This window comes from Xyrauchen texanus, chromosome 5, assembly GCF_025860055.1.
Source record: "Xyrauchen texanus isolate HMW12.3.18 chromosome 5, RBS_HiC_50CHRs, whole genome shotgun sequence".
NCBI lineage: Eukaryota > Metazoa > Chordata > Actinopteri > Cypriniformes > Catostomidae > Xyrauchen > Xyrauchen texanus.
The window spans coordinates 24,164,929-24,187,271 of record NC_068280.1 but is presented as its reverse complement, the minus strand read 5'-3'; the positions used below and the strand labels follow the sequence as shown (position 1 = coordinate 24,187,271).

The following is a 22,343-nucleotide window of genomic DNA, read 5'->3' as shown; positions in this document are numbered from 1 at the left end:
CTCTCCAATGACTCCAGATAATCAATCAGTTTCTCGACATCCCCCACTCTTGTGACCACATCAGTAAATTTCACCTCCATGGCAGTGATCGATCGACATATCACAGCAAGATCCTCCAATTTAGCAACGACATCCGTCAGCATTACCATCGTGTTCAACATCTCTTGCCTCATTTCCCGCATCTCTCTGGCCAAATATACTACCTGGTCTGGGGCCAACTCAGGAGTGTCAGCCTGAGCACATAAGTGTCTTTTAATGTCTCGAAGATTTTGAATTCTTTGATATATTGTCCTCCTAGAACAGTTATGGAATAGAGTGTATCGAATTTCACCGGTTTATGTCATTAAAAGGAATTAAAATTAGGAAAGTGCGCAGAGCTCACTGTTCACACCTCCAATCCTCGCATGGCGTCACGTGACTCTTTTAATACATTACACTGCAAGCTGCAAAGCTGTGATATAATTTTTATTTTTAGGATAAATTATTTCTGTCACCGTGTATAATGAAAGATAACGAAGGATAAGAGCAAATATATTAATATTTCTTTGGCAAGATCACTGGAATGGAAAATGGTCTGCACTTATATAGCGCCTTTTTAACCTTTGCGGTATTCAAAGCGTTTTACACTGCGTCTCATTCACCCATTCATACACACATTCACACACCAATGATGGCAGAGCTGCCATGCAAGGCACTAGCCTGCCATTGGGAGCAACTTGGGGTTCAGTGTCTTGACCAAGGACACTTCGACATGTGGACTCGTATGGGCCGGGAATTGAACAACCAAACCTGCGATTAGTGGCCAACCCGCTCTACCACCTGAGCCACAGACGCCCCTGGACATTTGGCCTCTTCTGGCATCACTGACCTGCTTAACCTTCCTCCTACTCTTAAGACTCTATCCTCCAGTACAGAATCTAGCTTGTAGATGCTACTCAACTGATTCAGGCCTTTACCTGGTTTCTTTTTATTCTACTCATGCTATGTAACTTCCTCTGGATATAACTGCTTTCGGCTCACCCTTGATTTCTCTACCTACAACAGATAGTTTATTCTAGCCGACTGATCTCAATGTGAATTCAGTGACAGTAGGTTGAAAGTTCTTCAGCTAAAATCAGTCTGCGCTTACTAAAACTACTGCCACCAGTGGCCGAATATGGAAGTGTTGGTGAATGTATTGACAAGTGTGAGTACAAGTTTCCGGGATGAACATATTGACGTGTGAGTACCAGTTTCCGGGAGCAATGAACGTATTGACAAGTGTGAGTTCCAGTTTCCGGGAGCAATGTCCACAAAGTGACACCAAAGGTAAGTTCTAAAGCGACTTATTTTTTGTTGTAATTATGTAAAATAGTCAACAGAAATGCATATTTTATCAAGAATGAGGCTATGGTTAATAAAGTGACTGTATCACACTTTTCCTTGAGCAGAATATTACACTAGAGATCGCTAAGTTGTTCGAAGGGGAAAGCAAGAGCAAGACAGAGTGCATCACATGCATGTTTGCCAGATTGCAAGAAATAAGTATAACATTAGGTCCCAGTGCAAGATAAATGAGCCGCAGGCCAGATTAAAGGACTTATGGAAGGCTGGATCTGGCCAGTGGGCCATAATTTTCCCATGTCTGTTCTAGATCTATCACAACACAGATTGGTTTAACTTCAGGAGGTTGAGTTGTCAAACTTTATGTCCAATTCCTTTCTTAGCAACTTCTTGAGCTCCATAAAGTTTGTGGGATCTGTGTAAGAGGGGCTACTGTAGTTTTACCTTCCATGAAGGTTACAGTACATGTACATGTACAGTGGTGTTACACTATATTCTGCTATACAAGTTCAGGGGAAACTTTCAAAGGTGGAACACCAGACTTTTAAATATTTTTTGTAAATGTAATGAATAGAATTGTTTGGTTAAAGGGGGTACCAAATACTGAACAAATCAGTTTGGTGAATACATGTTTACACATTAGCTTCCACTCAGCTGACAAGGTATGAAAGTAGATACGTGGTTAGCTAGTTAGTTATAAGCTAGTTGTAATGGAGAGTAAAACTGGACATTGTATATTTAATTTAAAGCATTGTGTCTCACCAACTAGGTAACAATGTAGCATGAATTCAACACTCAGAGGTTACAGTCCACCACCGCACCTGCTGAGCGGCAAAAAGATGCTCTAATGCTTGCCTTTCAATCTGCTACGTTACTGTCTGCACTGACAAACTATAGAAGGGTAACATAACAAACAGATGTGATAAACATGAGTGACATGGTTGTCAGGGACAGGGTTAACTTTATATTAGTTATATTGAAAAGGGAAAATTATGGGGTCATTGTTTATGAACTTTCCAGTATGTATTTCACAAATTGGTTAGCAACTTACCATGAAGACACCGCTTACCTCCGCACTGTCTGCAGAACCACCGTCAGAGTTGGAGCGGGCTCTGCTGGAAAAACTACTTCATGACACCAATTCTAAATCACCCAAAGCATTTATTTCTGCATTATATGTTCGAAAAGAAGTTTTCATATCTGCGCATATCAGAAAACATATACGCTAATACGAAATATAAAAAAAAAATCGGTCGGGCACTACACTTGATGACGTCACTAAGGGGGTAACTTTTGTGCATGCAAATTATCCCTGGGAGTGCTATTCCTCTTAAGAGTTACTAAGGTTACTAAAAGTTACTAAGGGTAATCCTAACAAAACTGGTCACATAAAAGTTTCACGTATCGCAATTCTGATTTTACTTCAATTAATTGTGCAGCCCTACTGAATACATGTAGATGTTCCTTGTAAACTGGATTTACATTTATTTATCTGAGTGGAATATACGAGAAATTAATGCTTGTAAACACCTTTTTTATTAAACAAGCCTGAAGAAGCCATTCTTACAGTATTTAAAAAGTGCACATCTACAAGACTCACTATCAATCACCAGTGATTGTAATAGGGTGACAACAGCGTTTGCAGTCCAAATGACATCACCAGCCATAAGATCACTAGGCTACATCAACTCCACTTATAAGGTCAGATGAGGGTCTGTTACTGTTCACACTTCAAGCCATAGTACACACCATACTTTTCCAAACACACACATTACTGAATACACACAATATTTCCAAACACACATATTACAGAACCGCATAAGCAAAGCCTCATTCAAGTCTGCTTAATTTCTGTTCATTCTATTTATATAAGCTAGAATGTGTCAACATTAGTGTAAATATAATAAAAAAACTAGCCATTTTCCACAGTAAAAAACATTGCCCAAAAATAGCTCGTCTCTCACAAAACATTGTTACCAATTACTTGCCTGACAAGAATGACCAGTCAATTTGCTTACAAATATTTACTTATGAGTGCCTTTAAACTGAGATAAGCTGTTTAAAATGATAAGAGAGCAAGTTATTTACCTTATTGTATTCAGTACACACGTTTGCCCTGATGGATACACACATCACCTTTGCTAACTGAACGCTATGCTAGCGATGCCACAAAGATCACCTTCACACAACATCCTGCTCTTCCAGTTCTGCAGGCAAGCTGAGATTATCATCAAACTTCACTATTTAAAATATACATCAGCGACACACCTTCTGACGGAGAAAAAACAAGACAGAGATAAAGAGTGAGAAGATACACTCACAGAATGAAACTATGTGACTACTTAGACACTACCTCTGACAGGGTGAAAGGGACACCAATGTGTCATGACAATTGTTCCACCAGCCACGTCGTTTGGGCGTCACCGATCAATCTTATTTATGTAATAGAGGTTTCAGGGCCAGGCAGGTGCCAAGTTGGTTCTCCACCCATTTGTTTGTGAGAAGCCAGGAAAAACTTCTATTGTATCTATTGTAAAGAGTCATAGTGAATTTGTAAGACTAACCAGAAGAACCAAACATTAACAAAATACAGTATGAAAATTGCTGGGCCATGAACATAGAAAAAGAGCCAAGAGAGCAACTTTATTGAAACTCATCAGAAATTGTAACAAGTTTAAACATCTACATGGAATGTGTAAGGCTGCACATGAAACACCACATATGATCTTTAATGCTAATCTAAAGACATCAAGACAAGGGCAAGAAAATTGCTCAAGTTTCAAATGGGTTCAGTCTAAGATTGCCAACAACAAAAAAACACCCTAAACAAGTATGTTTGGTGATTTAGCTCTGGTGATCTTGGCCTGAGGCTCAAAATAAACAGTAGGCAGAGAGTTAAACAGCCCCTAATCTTTTATCTTCAACAAATTTGTAATAACACATACAAGATAACACATTTGTATTATTTTTTATGAGTCTAGAACAGGGTTAGTAATTTCTACTCCTGAAGAACCACATTCCAGAGTTTACGATGAGTTCCATTCAACTTCCTACATCGAATATTGGAATACCATTTGAAGTCGGCCTACCAATTTGGAAACTTGAGGAAATAATCATGGTTACTGTCTTAACCTCCATTCCCTGATGGAGGGAACCAGACGTTGTGTCGATGTAGTGACACTAAAGGTTGCTCTTGAGAGCCCCGAACACCTCCCATTCTTGAGAAAAGGCCAATGAGAATTGGCAAGTGGAATTTGCATGCCACTCCCCCGGACATACGGGTATAAAAGGAGCTGGAATGCAATTCCATTCAGGTTTTGTGCTGATGAGCTGAGACAAGGTCCGGCCATTTCAGCGGCTAGTACAGTGTTGTGACAAGAGGACACAACGTCTCATTCCCTACATCAGGGAATGGAGGTTACGACAGTAGCCATGACGTTCCCTGTCACTCACTCGACATTGTGTGGCTGTAGTGACACTAGGAGTCCCTATAGAAAAACGCCACAACAGCTGAACCATGTTATGTGAACTGCTGACGCAGGTGCAAGAAGGCTACTGCGTCCGTAATAGCAGGTGCATCGGAATGCACGTAACCTCCCCCAATGGCCCAAAAGACGTCATGTAGTTCCCCACATCCCTTAGGGGGGAAAGTGACGGAAGTAGCATGGGAGCAGGCCGTGCCAGCCGCAGCCTTTTCTCTCTGTGTTTTCTCTCCACAGAGTATTACAGTATATTCGGCTGGGGCCATCTAACGCTATCATATGCATTGGAGGAAGGTGTTCTTTTCCTTTCCTATTCTTTCAGGGGGAAAAGGCCCTTCGGAGACCACATCCTACCCAAAAGGGGAGGTCAACATGTGGCAATATGACACATTGGCTCAGCAGCCACACATGGAAGAGGTGTGGTGGTTGGACCTGCCACAAAAGGGGGGGGGACTCTACAAACACCGTGACCGGGGTCAGAGGGAGCTCTGCCCAAGGGAAACACAGATTCACCAACAGGGAATATACATCACAGGGGTTACCGGAGTTATTGACACCTGTGGAGCACCTATCCCAGTACAGGGCATATTAGACCCTGTAGTGAGACTGGCTGCAAACTCCTCCGCTGAGTAGGCAAACCATAGGGCTAGGGAGGAAGGACATCCAGGGTCCACGACTTCGTGAACTCAACTGGGGGTAAAAGCGCACATTGACGCCTCAGGGGAGGGGAAAGGCGCCATACGAAAGTGATACACCCGGCCAGCTGTTCCGTTTTACCGAACTCTACCTGTTCGTACCTGAAAGAACATGGGACGAAACCGGCTCAACCAGGAGATTGTAAAATATCGCGAAGGTATTGGGTTTGCCCAGGAAGCTGATCTGCTGATGTCTGCTACAGAAGGGTTGCGTTCTCCGCATGCAGGGTGTCGGCATTCTCGCCCTGCACCAAAGTGTAGCGGACGCTGCTGAACTGGTGCGGGCGCCTGAAGGTGGGGAGGACGCGTTCACGGGGCCCTACAACAGCAGCTGTGGACACCAATTATGTGACCCAAGGAGTGAGGAAACCACTCTTGGGTTTTGAAAATGTGGGTACCGCAGCCTGTTCGGGGTGCGGCGAACAAAAGAGAAAAGGAAACAAATGATTTACCTCCCGGCCCTCCAGTGGGGGATGGAGTGTTTTGGATACCAGTTCTGTAGCGGACGTCTCGCTCCCTGGGTCATCCGTCTCAGGGGCGCTTAGGAGCCTTCAGGGTCCTCGTGCTGGTCCGACAGACGGGGGGGGGGGGCATCAGCTTCCTGTGGGGGGCTCTACCCGAGGCCAAGAACTGGGCTTGGGTTGAGGCGGAGCCGACGAGCATGCTGGGGAACGGGAAGTCCGCAGGAAATTACCCGGCGAGACCACACCCATTGAACTCCCCAAATTGCCTCTAGCACCAGTGCGGAGGGGCGGCTAGAGTGGCTTTCCCGTGGAAAGAAAGCCACGACAGCAATGTTCCCATGGTCATATTTTCGCAATGAGAACATGAACCATCCACACTACCTCAGTGTGATCGCTGCCCAGACACGTGAGGCAGTGCCCATGGTCGTCGGAAGTGGAGAGATAATGAACGCATCCAAGAATCAAACAAAGACGAAAAGGAATCTTTATAAAGCCACATGTTTAAAAATATGTTCAAAGTCAATGTGTGTGCTCTAATAGAGAAAATATACTCTTTAGCAGGAAAATACACTCTTTTAGCGCTGCCGAAGCGCCCAGGGGTGAAATCTGCACATGACGTGCAGAAGGAGAGAAAGCCACTGGAAATGCGTCGTATATCCAACAGCATACACTTCTTAAGAGGTGAATGGAACAGCAGTAGTATTCAGCTCGCTGATAGTACAACAGCTCGGCTCCGAAGAAAAAATCTGAATGGAATTGCATTCCAGCTCCTTTTATACTCGTATGTCCAGACGGCTTCAGAAAAACTTCTGACGTCACTGGACTTCCTGTTGCTGACGGCACGCTGCACGAGTGTTTGTTTGTAGCCTGCTTAGGCTGCTTAGCATTGTTTATTCTTATTCTCAAACGTTCATCATTATATTCATCGTTAATTGCTATATCCTTTGTCATTTTACCGTGTTTCAGGTTTTTCCAGTTTTCTACTGTTTCATCTGCGTGTATTTTACCTGTTGCTGCTGGTACCTAGCTAGAGTCTGTGTTTGTAGCCTGCTAGTTTTTTTTTTTAACATTCCACTGCGCGCATATTCCACCTGCATGCTCGTTCTATTTTTATCACGATTAAACCGTGCAATTTTCAGCGCACACCCGGATTTTCTCCTCTGCGGTACACAGATTATTGCATCGATCTCAAAGCACAGCTTATAAAGAACAACAACAAACAATTGCGTGAGGGATTAACATCAATCTCAAACCCTCACCCTCACGGCTCAGGAACAACCAACAACAAACAATCTGCGGTAAGTCATGGAATCCGCTCATGTTATTTCTTCCTGCATTGCATATCACATGTTTACAATAGTCTCCTCCGTCAGCAATGAGGGATTTACATGTGATAAATGTAAGGAATTAGTCAGGCTGACGGAGAAGGTTAATGAGTTAGAGACTCGCATCCGAACGCTAGTGGAGGTCAGTGAGAAAGAGAAGCCGGTAGATACGGTTTCGGATGCAAGTAGTACATGGAGCAACATACACACTTTGGTTCCGGCTGTAGAGCCCATGCAGCAGGGCACTCTCCCGTTTCTGTTAGGGTTTCCAATCTATTCTCCCCACTCAGTGATACACCCACCGAGAATCATGTTGAAAAAGCCCTTGTTATTGACGATTCTATTGTAAGGAATGTGGAAATAGAGACTCAAGGCACTATTGTTAATTGCATTTCGGTGGCCAGAGCATCTGACATCAAATAAAATTTACAAGTGCTGGCTAATGCTAAACGTAGATTTTCTATAATTGTTATCCATGTCGGCACTAACGATGTACGGCTTCGCCAGTCAGAGATCACTAAAGATAATGTTAAAGAGGTGTGCGAATTTGCAAAAAGGATGTCAGACACTGTAATATGCTCTGGTCCCCTCCCAGCTAGTAGGGGTGACGAGGTTTATAGTAGATTAGTGTCACTGAATGGCTGGATGTCTGAGTGGTGTCTGAAGAATAAAATAGGATTTATAGACAATTGGAAGAGTTCCCTTCAGGGAAGATGCCGCTCTCCTCTCAAGTAATTTGGCTCATAGTCTTAATAATGATAGTATTTGACTAACTGGGGCCCAGGTCAGGAAGCACACAAACTAGTTAATCCAAACCTCTGCTAGGTGCATTGAGATGTCACACAGGTCACATAAACTACAACACATAGATACAGTATCTCCTAGATATCTCATAGAGACTGTGTCTGTTCCCCGAACTACTATACACAATACCCTCACTAAATCATTTAGAAAAATTTTGATTAAGGTCAAACTTGAACAAAACAAACAAATTAAAAACACACATCATATAAAAATAGGGCTACTAAACATTAGATCACTTTCTACCAAAGCACTAATTGTTAATAAAATGATAACAGATCATAGATTGGATGCGCTCTGTTTTACTGAAACCTGGCTTTCGTCTGAAGGGTCAAGGAGGAGGTGTTGCTACAATTTACAGTGATGTTTTTGGCATTTCTCAAAGGACAGGATATACATTTAAGTCTTTTGAACTAATAATGCTTAATGTGACATCGTCAGATATAAATAAAAAATCTCTGTCGTCTTTCGTCCTTGCTAAAATGTACAGATCACCCGGGCCTTATTCTGATTTCCTTGGTGAATTTGCAAATTTTTTATCAGATCTTGTAGTTACTGTAGATAGACCTTTAATTGTTGGTGACTTCAACATTCACATAGATAATGAAAATGATACATAGGGATTAGCACTTATCTATATTCTCAACTCTCTTGGAGTCAGACAAAATGTAACAGGACCAACTCATCACCAAAATCATACGCTAGATTTGATTCTGTCAAATGGAGTTGATGTTGATAATATAGAAACTCTGCAGCAGAGCGATGACATCTCAGATCATTACCTTGTCTCTTGTATACTGCAATCAGCTAATGTTACTCAATCTACACCATGCTATCGTTCAGTTATAACTATTCTTTCAACCACTAAAGATAGCTTCACTAATAATCTTCCAGATTATTACACTCAGTAAACCCCAAAGCCCAAAAGAACTTGATGAAATAACGGAAAATATAAATCCAGTCATCTCTAGCACTCTTGATAGTGTAGCCCCCCTTCGATTTAAGAAAATAAAAGAAAAAAGCCTGCACCATGGTAAAATGATCACACTCATGCTCTCAAGAGAGCAGCTCGGAAAATGGAGTGCAAGTGGAAAAATAAAAAATTATAGGTATTTTGCAGTGCATGGAAGGATAGTGTCTGCTGCCAGGTCAGCATATTTTAGTAAACTCATAGAAAATAACCACAACAATCCTAGATGTTTATTCAGTACTGTGGCTAAATTGGTTAGGAATAAAGCCTCAACAGAACCAGATATTACGGCGCAGCACAAGAGTAATGACTTCATTAATTTCTTTACAGATAAAATTGAAATAAATCAGAAATAAAATTGGAATTATGCAATCATCTGTCATAGCACCTCAGAAAACAGCATCTAATAATTTTCCTCACGTGCAACTTCAATCCTTCTCTGTCATAGGTCATGAAGAGCTAACAAAAAAAAAAAAAAATCGAAACATCAAAAGCCACATGTTTGTTAGATCCTATACCAACTAAGCTCTTAAAAGAGGTATCTCCTGTAATTTCAGAACCTCTACTTAATATTATTAACTCCTTGCTATGCTTAAGACATGTCCCAAGAAACTTTAAAATGTCAGTTATCAAACCGCTTATCAAGAAGTCACAACTTGATCCTGGAGAACTGGCTAATTATAGACTGATTTCAAATCTCCTGTTTATGTCAAAAATACTAGAAAAGGTAGTATCCTCACAAATATGTTAATTTCTACAGAGAAATAGTATATGCAAAGAATTTCAGTCAGGATTTAGGCCGCATCACAGTACAGAGACTGCACTTTTCAGAGTTACAAATGACTTGCTCTTATCATCTGATTGCGCTACCACTTTGTCAATGTAAATGAGGAATTGTCAAACCAAACAAAAGTAAAATATGGAGTCCCACAGGGATCAGTTTTAGGGCCTCTGCTTTTCTCCTTGTAGATGCTTCCCCTGGGAGATATTATCAGGAATATAATCGTGGAATAAGTTATGCCGACGATACACAACTTTATATTTCTTCAAAACCTGTTGAGATTTCACAATTCTCTAAATTAGCAGAGTGTATCAATGAAATAAAAGATTGGATGGCCAGAAATTTCCTTCTACTCAATTCTGACAAAACAGAGGTACTAATTATTGGACCAAAAAAACTCTTATATTTGATACCAATCTGTCCTTTGAAAATCAAATTACCAATGTTTGTAGAACAGCATTCTTCCACCTAAGAAATATTGCTAAATTAAGGCAAATGCTCTCTGTTGCTGATGCCAAAAAACTAATTAATGCGTTCATGAACTCAAAACTAGATTATTGTTATGCATTACTGGGAGGATGTCCAGCAAGATCAATAAATAAACTTCAATTGATTCAAAATGCAGCAGCCAGAGTGCTAACAAAAACCAAGAAATATGATCATATTAGCCCCGTTTTAACATCGTTAATTTCCGTATTAATTTTTAAATTCTGTTAACTACGTACAAAGCTCCACAGTACTTAAGTGACCTTCTACCACGCTATATTCCATCACTTTCATTATGATCGCAAAATTCTGGCCTGTTAATAGTTCCTAGAATATCAAAATCCACAAAAGGAGGTAGATCCTTTTCATATTTGGCGCCTAAACTATGGAAGAGTCTCCCTAACACTGTTTGAGATACAGACACACTCCCTCAGTTTAAGTCTAGACTAAAGACTCATCTATTTAGCCAGGCATACACCTAATTCATCCTCCAACCCACAATTAGGCAGTTTTAGTTTAGTCTGCCGGAACCAGAAACATTGATCATGATTTATAACTCTGCAATAAATTGAATGCTTATATTATTTTATTTGTTTCCCTGTCTCAACCTCGGGACTCCTATCCTGAGGTCACTAGAACCGGCTGGATCCAGCACCATTCCTGCTTCGTGTTGGACTCCACTGTTACGTCTCGCTGAATGATGATGACTAAATGCAGCCGGTGCCAGTCAAACGTCACTTCAGTTTATTTTAATGGACTTCAGAGGATGAACTGATGCCAGCTCCAACCATAAGACATGGGGTACTTCATATGCCATTGCCTGAACCTTGGATTTAGGATGGACCTAAATCACTGAAATTACCGGCCAGGTTGAACTGTGTTTCACACACCCTGATCTCTGCCTGCGTCACCTCGGACTATTGAAATGGAATGCATAGACTAACAATTGCCAACAAAAGCCTTCATCAGCCAACTAACAAGGACAATTGCATCCATGTGAATTTCTGCACTTAATCCAGGATGGACTTCAAAGACATTGGTCATTAATCTTACTGTTCAAACAAAATCGATGTTTAAACAATGACCCTTAACACTTATTTAGTTTAATAATTTTAAACCATGACTTCAACTATACATAAGTAATATTTACATTATATTCATGATGTTAGCCAGTGGGGAACTGGCCCCCACAGTGAGTCTGGTTTCTCCCAATGTTATTTTTCTCCATTAATCAACATCTTATAGAGTTTTTTATTTTGTGTTCCTGGCCACAGTTGCCTTCAGCTTGCTCACTGGGGTTATTAATACAATTACTATTTAATTACTTATTTTTAAACATGATATAAAAATCGTATTTTATCTAATTACACAATGATGATTCATCGACATTATAGACATTACAGTTTTATCATCTGTTAATGCCTGATCTTCTGTAAAGCTGCATTGAAACAATGTGTGTTGTGAAAGGCGCTATACAAATAAAATTGACTTGACTGGCATGCAAATTCCACTCGACAATTCTCATTAGTTTCCTTATATGCCATCTTTCGAGCATCAGGCAATGGAATGCCTTTATGGGCAGAGATCAGAGATATCAAGTTGGAATATCTCACATTCGACTTTGACTGGAACGCAGCAATAGTTACAACCTTGCTCCAACACACCTGGCTGTAACTTCAAGTCAACCCAAAGACCTTAATTGCATCTAATTCATATACTGTAAAATTATGTTTTGCCTTTGATGAAGAAAGTAGTTCTCGGATGGTAAAAAGGTATGTTCTTTAGGTATACAGGTAAGTAGAACTTTTGAAATGTGGGCTATATGCAACAACAGATACATATTTCTAAATACTAAAAGGTAGCTTGTTTATAACATATTTTTTCCTAAATCAGAGTGGAATGTGAAAGCTATGTAGCCTATATATATGCCCAAATATATGAACTACCATTTTTTCCAGAATATAAATTGTGTTTTTTTTTTTTTTCCATCATTAGAAAGGTCCTGCAATTTAGAGTCCAAAGTGGCTTATTTACATAACTGATGTCGGCCACTCAAACACACAAACACCAAAACACATAAGCGTACACACAAACAAATGAAAACATCAGTCATAGAGTAGATGGAAGTATCATTTTGAAGTAGCCAATTCAGAGCATTTTGCCTTTACAAAGTACTTTCCGCAACCAGTATCAATATTATGTCCCTTCATAACATTATTGTTCTAACAAACTCTAGACTTATATATGGCTTTAATGATAAAAGCGTGTGGAGGCTCACGCTATTCTCTGCGGCATCCAGGCACAATGCGCCATTGTAGGTTAACCCAATGTGACTCTACCCACCCTAGCAACTGGGCCAATTGGTTGCTTAGGAAGCCTGACTGGAGTCACTCAGCAAGCCCTGGATTCGAACTTGCGAATCCAGGTGTGGTAGTCAGCATCTTTACTTGCTGAGCTACCAGGCCACCACAATAATATAATATTAAATGGTTATATTATTAGATTATTATCAGTAAGCAAGATCACATAATCAAGTGTACTGAAAATCAGCATGTTGTGATTCAGACATGGCAGCCTTTTGCCTCAGGTAAACAGATTGTGTTAATTTAATGTTTTCATTAATACTGTAAAGCTCTGTTGTGCATCTTTTTTTTTTAACAAAAAATAAAATTTATATATATTGTTGAAAATAATTATATTTTAATTTGATTAAAGCTGTATTAGATTAAACACAATTTGATTATAACATTTAATTATAATGTATAATATGGAATCCAGAAAACAGAAAATGCATAATCTGTATCTATAAGACTTTAGGCAGGTCTTTTAGACAAGTAATTTTCTGTGTAATTTCATAAAAAATCTTAGCTTTATTATTTGTTGCGATTTAGTATCTATACTGAGGTACCAGGACTGGTATCGTACTGAAGCCAAAATTTTGATCTCAAAACCCTAGCAACCCTAGTGTATGGGGTTTTAAAGATGTTTATTTAGATACAGCATAGAGTTAAATATGTTATGTTAACAGTGGCTTATCTGTCTTTTTTTTTAATGAAACATAAACAGAATATAAAAAGCTGTTTTTTTATGTTCGTAAAGCATGTGTTCCTGATAAAACAAGGCCATCTCCTCTTAACGGAGCCGTTTTGAAATTTTGAGCTGCTGATGGGAAGTCAGGCTGCTGCTCCGGGGTCCTACTGCCTGCCGCATGTACCCTGTGTCAGTGTGACTTGTACAGATATGCAAGTTATCTGTTTTTTTCTCAATGCAATATTGATCAGGTGCTACTTATAGTCAGGATGGACTTTATTTACATAAAATGTGGTATATACATTTTTTTAAATGTTCATGGCTAAACTTCAGATTTCTTATAGGAAGGCACATGAAATACCCTTTATCTTACATTGTTAATAAGCATACAATATACATATTTTTGTATATGCATATTAACAGATTATTTATTAAATCCAATCAAGGACTCATCACATTTTATAATTATTTTTACATTGCTTCAAAAATAATACCTACAATTATACAGCAACAAGCATATTTAATTTACTATATTTAATCTGGTCACCTTCTTTTTTAAACATTAGTCATCTACTCTTTGGTAAACATTGCGAGTGTCATAATGGCACGCAGCTGTGCTTTCAAATTTGAGTGTTCACTAAAAAGCAGCTTATTAGCATTTAATGTAATTTCAAGTTAATTTTGATTTGGACATGACCAAAAGTGTTGTTGTCCTCGTCTGTTTGTTGTTTACTTTCTAAATAGTCTCTCCACTTCCATTAGCTCTTCTCATTCAGCTGTGATTCCAAGAGCATGAGAGGTGGGTACTATAGCATTAACTGATTGACAGCGTATTGAGCAAAGCAGCACTAATTGTAGTGTCTGTCATCCCCCACCCCCCCACCCAACCCAACTGCCTAAGGTTTTATGAATATTGAGTATTCAGATATACTACTCAACCATCAAACATAGTTGGTTTAGGTGCATTTAATTAGATCTGTAACTAAACAAAAAGTGGCCCTACAGTAGCTGGAATGTGTAACCCCGTTAAAGAACCTGCTGTAACTCAATTTCAATTTCAAGCTCAATTTCACCTGTAGCCAGTTTTAGCCATTTTTGGGATATGTTTAAGGCTGCAGCCGAGTCCCACAGTGGCTCCCACTGGCTAGAGACACCTCTAAGCTGAATTAACCAGATTTCCCACTTCGTCTCTTAATCACTTAAGCACATAAGCATCCTAAGGATATGCAAGGAAACAGAGTCCAAAAAAGAGAGCTAGTGCATTATCCAATGAAACACAATGGGTCTTTAAGAAATAAAATATGGTATTATGAGTTACAGCAAAGGAATGTCAGCTCTGTGGATAATGGTTGCTCTCAGGCAATGTGGCTGAAACACATACAGTAAATCTTAGTAGCAATCGAAATGAGACTGGTCTCTTTAGAATAGCAGTAGGCATAATCTCCCTCAATACTTTGAAGTGTAGAAAAAATAGCCTCTCCAGCAACTGATGCCTCACCATAATCAGATCTATTTAGCCATCTTAATTAGCAGGAACAAATCTGGAGGTCTCAGTCATCATCAGCTCTAGTTAGTGTGGACAGGGTCAATTCTGTCCTCCTGCCAAACTCGGTCAGAGCTATTGCCAATGAAATCAAAGCAAAGACACAACTAACCCCTTAATACACTGATTGATTCACGTGAACCTTTTCCCTCAGTTCATTATATGGGTCTATGCTAGTGAAGTCTGAATTCAATTGTCAGCATAACACTTTTAACCAACCTATTTAAAGCTTGGGATTTTTTAGTCATAAAAAATGTGTGCTGTGTTAGTTCTGCTAATGGCACATGCCCAATCCTTAACATCTACAGATCTTCAGAGGACCAAGCTGTGTGCAATAAATAAAAAATTATGAAGATGAGACCTACAGCTTGTTAATGTTATGAAAAAGGCTGTATACTTCATCTGAAATCGAAGAACAAATGGTTGTGGCATCATTTCAAACTAAATCTGCCCAAAACTAAGGTGTTTTTGAGTATGCTTCGGTGGTTCATAATAGCTTGCCAGCACAAACTTTCGGGAAGATTTCACCTATTTTGCGTCGTTGGTAGATGTGACCTAAAGCTCTTATTTATTTATTTATTTATTTAAAGCTCAATTATTTTGAGGCTGACAACTAATTCTGGTTATGTTGTTCATTTAGGATCAATCAACATGAACATACCGGTGTGCAGTTATTAGCGAGCTATATTTTTATTATTAAATATTTGTACCTATATCTACACGATTGTTCATGGAGACATTTTCAAGAACATGCTGTGTTTTTTCTTCTTCGTTAAATTACTCTACAAAAGCAATCGAATCTACTCAATACTCTTAAGTGCCCATTCACTCGGTTGTTTGATATACTGTTTCACTCATGTGCCATCAAAATTACAATAACGGAGTGTAACCAGTGCATATTATATCTGCATATTAGCACCATGAATGCAGAATGTAAACATGACATTCTGCGTATTTACTGCATATGTTTTAGTTTAAATCATCAGTGGTTACAACAGCTAGTTTTACTTATCCCATATGAATTCTACTCATAAAATTAGGCATAAAGTCATTGATAACACATTTTAATGTCACATTAGTTAAGGTTTAGCATATAGTCTTTTTTCCCCTCATATTTAAATGCTCCTCTAAATGCCTCCCCCAGTTGCGTGGCCGCAGTCTAACATACAGTATACAATTGCTCAGCTGTTTATAACTTATTTTTGGCTCTGAGGAAAGAATGAAAAAGAACCTTGCCATAAGAATACTGTGGCTTTAAATTGTTGTGAATCCCCCCTACTTCAGCACCAGTTGTTCACACCTAAGACATAAAAAAAAAAAAGGCTAATGAAATGGGCGTAAAAAGATATCAAAAGATGGGACGGTAGTGGGTGGGAAGAGGGGCGGGGGTAACTTTCAGATGATATAATGAAACCAAATAGAGAGCTGACATGACTTTGAAATTTCCATTTTCATCATTGTTCATCAAGTCGTCGTGTTATCTTGTCGATGATTAGATGTATGGAGATCATGCGATGGAATGTGTATGTCTCTAAACAAGCAGCTGCTGCGTGGTTGAAATGTGTGCAGCAGAACTTCGGCGAACAAACACATTCTCTCCGGTCTGGTAATGGACTTCGGTCCAATCTGAAAAGTGATTCCGATCTCACTGTGTTTAGTAAAAGAGTCCACTCTCATATCTGGGCCAGGAACCACTGTCACATCCACGTGTGATTTGAATCCTCCACTGTAATGCTATATCAGAGTGCAAAAGCCCTTCTCATATATGTTCTGCAAGTGCTGTTAAAATTGTGCTGGCCAGGAACCGCTGTCACATCTGTGTGTACTTTAAAATCTACATTTTAATGTGAGTTTATGCATGATGCAGCCCAATGATTGGATGGAAGTGTTCCTTCTCATGAATAATGTGGAGAAATACTCAGAAATTAATGACATATTAACCTACTCTACTGCCAATGACAACTCATATTTTATGATGTTGCTTCAAGTTTCATTTTTAAACCGGAAAAACAAATGGCTCAAAAAAAATAATAACTTTACCCATAACTACAAACTATCGGGCCAGTGCGAGCCAGGGCTATCTACTGATCAGCTAGGGCCAATAGCCTCGAACCTCAAGACCAAGATCGGTCTGCATTCCCACCATTAGGCCAATAATCTCGCACTGTTGCCCTAAAACCCACCTTTAATCCACCTACCTAGTGGCAACATCACATACCCCGCCCGTTACACAAGCAAGAGGGAAACTAAAGCTGAGGTATCATACTCTGGAGACTAGCTAGCCCATTAAAAAAACAAGGATTTATACTGCATCCACAATTTGTTGACACTTTTTGTACTGGATACACATCTTGGAAATCATATGCTTAACCACGTCTTCGTTTTGGCAGATGCAGTCGATCAGCCCAAATATTCAGTGGAGCCCTGATCTATTGACCAGTACTGACAATTCTCCATTCTTTGCTGACCTGTTAAGGTAAGCTGGTAGCTAGACGTGAAAAATTGGGAAATTAGTATCTTGGTACTGAAACCTCTGATCTGACTCAGTGAAACCTAAAGGTAATAGGCGGGCCAGTGTGCTTGGCTGTTGGCCCCGAGGAGGCACGATGAAGCCCCGAAAGTGACTATGGGAACACAAATAGCCCTGCCATAATAGCAGGCCCTCATTTGGCCCAATAGTGTAAACACTGCCATTGAAAGCTATAATTGTTTTCAATGATGTACAACTTGATGGCTACATATCTGTTAGCATCTCAAACATTTTTTTGGGGATTTCATGCAAGTAGGTATAGCTGCAGGCCAAAGATCTCCAAATGGGGGCAGAATCTCCAAAAGGGGGTGTCACTTCCAATCATGGTTAGGGAAAGGGTTAGGTTAGGAGCTCCCGATATCTTTGCTGGCAGTTTGGAAATCCATCTACACTGCCAATAAATCATTGTGTGGATTTAAATAAGCAGATACTTAAGAGCCTATGATTGGATCATTATTGCAGTGATTAATATGTTTCAGCTGGCAACAATACTTTTTTCTGAATTGCAATTGCTGAAATCACTGGAATTGGGTTAAGAACTGTCCAACACATTACTAAAACCTGGAAGGCTAGTGGTGAACCATCAGATTTGCCAGAAAAAAATCTTGAATGATCGTGAAAGGTCATCACTAAAACACTCACAGTCACATCATAAAAAAATCGACAGTAGAACTCACTATGTTTAACAGTGAAATTAAGAGCATTTCCACATATAAAATGTGACAAGAACTTACAGGATTGGGACTAAACAGCTTTGTGGCCATAAGAAAGCCAATGTTAGCGAGGCTAATCAGAAACAAATGACTTCAAATTAATAGAGAGCATAAAGATTGGACTGTGGAGCAATGGAAAAAGGTAATGTGGTCTGATGAATCCAGATCAACCCTATTCCAAAAAGATGTGTGCTTCAGGGTAAGAAAGGAAGCACATGAAGCGATGCACCTGTCATGCATAGTGCCCGCTGTACAAGCCTCTGGAGGTAGTGTTATGATCTGGGGTATCTTCAATTGGTCAGGTCTAGACTCAGCAACATTATTTGGCAATAAAATGTAGTCAGCTAACTACCTGAATGTACCGAATAACCAGGTTTATCCCATCAATGGATTTTTTCTCCCCTGATGGCAAAGGCATGTTCCAGAATGACAATGCTCAAGATTCATCGTGCTCAAATTGTGAAAGTGGTTCAGGGAGCATGCAGGATAATTTTCACACATTAATTGGCCACCACAGAGTACTGACCTTAACCCCACTGAAAGTCTTTAGGATGTGCTGGAGAAGTCTTTATAGAGTGGTTTGACTCTCCCGTAATCCATTCGACTCTCCTGTCCAACCATGGTTTACAACAAAACTCAGGCATCTTCGTCAGGCCAAAGAGGATGCTTACAGATGTGGGGATAAAATATTGTATAATCAGGCCAAAAATACACTATACAAGGAGATTAGAGTGGCTAAAAGAAGCAACTCTGAGAAGCTGAAAAACAGCTAATGAAACTGCATCAGTGTGGAGAGGCCTGAAGACATTACCAACTACAAGACACCACCCCACAACTCTGTAGGGAATCAACAACTGGCTGAAGACCAGAATGTGTTTTACTGTAGATTTGAAAAGCCCAATTTCACACACCACACCCAATCTGACTTTCACTTCACACAAACATCAACAAGTCCTGTGCCCCCCCCCCCCCTCCTCCCCCCTCTTGCTACTCAACCTGCACTTTGGATCTGTGGAGAGAATGTGTGCGGGTCTTCTGGAAACAGAAGTCAAAGAAAGCATCCGGTCCAGATGTCATTTCACCTGTCTGTTTAAAAGCCAATCTTCACACAGATCTTCAACAGATCTTTAGAGCACTGTGAAGTTCACTGCTGATTCAAAAGCTACACCATTATCCCTGTCCCAAAGAAACCCTAGATCAAAGGACTTAACTACAGACCTGTCACTCTGACATCTGTGGTCATGAAGTCATTTGAAAGACTGGTGTTGGTCTACCTGAAGGACATCACTGGACCCTTCCTAGATCCCCTTCAATTTCCTTATCGAGCAAACAGGTCTGTGGATGATGCAGTCAACATGGGATTGCATCATATCCTGCAACATCTGGACAGACCAGTGATTTATGCAAGAATCCTTTTTGTGGACTTCAGTTTGGCTTTCAACACCATCATCCCAGCTATTCTCCTGATTAAATTAAACCAACTCTCTGTTCCCACCTCTATCTGTCAGTGGATCACCAGCTTTCTGATGGACAGGCAGCAGCTAGAGAGACTGGGCAACTGTACGATTAGCACTGGGCCCCCCAGGGATGTGTGCTCTCCCCACTACTCTTCTCCCTATACACCATCGACTGCACCACCAATGTCCCCTCTCTCAAGCTCCTGAAGTTTGCAGATGACACTACTTTTGTTGGCCTCATCCAAGATGCCGATGAGTCTGCATATCGAAGGGAGGTTGAACAGCTGGCTGCCTAGTGCAGCCAAAACAACCTGGAGCTGAACATGCTTCAAACATTTGAGGTGATAATGGACTTCAGAAGAAACACCCCAGCATTAACCCCCCATACAAATTAGCCAAATTTAGAAAAGTCGTACGAATCCTGACGATTTCACCGTGAGTGTGTGTTGGGTTGTCGAAACAATGCTATGATAAATGTGCACCATAATCAAAGCTAAAGGCGATCCAATGAAATGTAAGTGTAAGCAACTTTGTTTTGGCCAGGCACTGTATATCATTCTCGTTTCATGACCCAATTTCTATAATTTCTGCATTTCTCCATGTTCCAGATTGGTGTGATGGCATTGTTGCTTCAAATTCAGTGTATGTGGTTTCAAATAGTATGACGAGGGTTGTCAACATGGTCTTAATTCTGAAAACCCTTCTGAGACCCTTGTTGTGCCTTCACTGAATGTGATTGAGCCAGAAACAGAATTCACTGCCTTACTTCACGTTCCACAAGTACACCTGGTCATTTACTTACTACATTTGCATTCAACATGTGCTATTCTTACACAGCAGCATCCCGCTGCCCACAGTGGCTAATCCAGTAGCATTTAGCATACCTCAGTCAATTATTTATGAGCTGTATGGTGTGTATTATCATTTAGATGCCTTGTACAGCAGCTACTAGTGTTTAAGTGTTGACAAAGAAAATGCACATTATTTAAAAAATGTGCTTACTCTAAAATGATTTAGCCCCAACCCTAGCATCAAATCTGTATTTCTGTGCACAAATGCCTGTGCCGCAGTGTGCAAGCATATATAGATTCCTATCTGTTTTCATACCTCTCTCTATATATATTCAGAATCATATATCTTATGTGGATATTATAATGACTACATTAAGGCTACATTAAGGATGTATCAAATATTCACAATTGTGATTTGCACTTTTTATTTGGCCACCACATTAAAGAGCATTATACTAAATTCATTTCAATCCTTCAAGTCTGCACAATTAATCAAACTAACATCAAGATCAAGATATGTTCGTGTGATTATTAAACTGCTTCATATTACAATCGAGCCTCTGAGACAGCAGATGTTTTAAGAGTTATTTTTGGTCTGTTTCTCTCAAGCTGTATAGATTACCTTTATGTCTGCCACTATGTCTTTTTTGGGAAATTGTGCCCATATGTCCATCAAATGATCTTTAGTTGTGTTTTGCAGATGAAAGAATGTCATACAAGACTGAGACAGCATAAATGAGAGTAAATGATGATAGAATTTTAATTTTGGGGTGAACTATTCCATTTCCATTGGTCAAAGATCCCCTGTTGGTGCTAGAATTTATGGTACAGCTTTAAATGTGCTGTAAGCGATTTCAGCCATTCTGCTTCCACGAGACTGAGCCGATGAATTAGCCAAACCCCCTCTTTCCAAAACCAGACTCAAAAGATACCAAAATTAGCTTTATTGAAAGCAGAAATGGTTGTTAAAAACAACAGCTGCAAAATTGCGCCCTCAACTTACAACTGTTATGAACAACATGGCAAAAAAAATGCATTTTGCCTCAATAATTCACTGCAACTACTATACTATGAAAACTTGCAAAATGATTGACAGGCAGAAAGTGCCATTATCCATGGACTGTGGACACATTTTTGTTTGCCGAGTCTAATTTGGAATGCACAATTCCCAGTGCGCTCTAAGTGCTCATGGTGGCGTAGTGACTCTCCTCAATCCAGGTGGCAGAGGATGAATCTCAGTTGCCTCCGCATCTGAGACGGTCAATCCATGCATCTTATCACGTGACTTGTTAAGCACGTTACTGCTGAGACATAGCACGTGTGTAGGCTTCACGCTATTCTCTGTGGCATCCATGCACAACTCACCATGTGCCCCACCGGGAACCAGATTATAGTGACCACGAAGAGGTTACTCCATGTGACTCTACTCTCCCTAGCAACCAGGCCAATTTGGTCACTCAGCATGCCCTGGATTTGAACTTGTTTCAACCAGGGGTTGTAGTCAGCGTCTTAACTCGCTGAGCTAACCAGGCCCCACTTTTCACTTGTTTTGACAATAAAAAAATCTGCCAGTACAGTAAGAAAAAATACTTATGTTGACATAAGATAAAGCAACCTAATCTGGTTTTAAGGATTGTCATCAAGAATAAGATTTTTGTCCAATTGTGAAAGGTCTTATTAGAGGGAACAAAATATATTCTAACATTCATTTTCTTGATAAAATATTTGACCATGCTTTTTAACAAGTGCATGTAAAATGGCTAAAAAGAGCATTTTGGCTTAGCATAAAGATACATGTTCATATGACAATGTACACAAGGTGTATTTCTATTTCTACTACTCCAAACTTCAAACTAACTTCTCTGTCTGCTCATATGAATGCCACACATCATAAGAAAATGCTTCACCACTGTTCAAACGCACTGTCTAGTGCTTCATTTATATGGCTAATT

At 40.0% G+C, this 22,343-nt stretch overlaps 1 protein-coding gene across 8 annotated transcripts in view; it reads right to left on the bottom strand.

Annotated features, from left to right (window-relative positions):
• Positions 1-22,343, bottom strand: part of igf2bp2b (insulin-like growth factor 2 mRNA binding protein 2b) — a 91,120-nt gene that overhangs the window by 44,171 nt on the left and 24,606 nt on the right. Inside the window, exon 1 of one of the 8 annotated variants that reach the window (XM_052126058.1) lies at positions 3,677-3,700. The exons of 5 other annotated variants lie outside the window; for them this stretch is intronic. The gene's annotated coding sequence lies outside the window, so the exon portion shown is untranslated. 2 more of the 8 variants (XM_052126054.1, XM_052126052.1) reach the window with 2 other exon arrangements.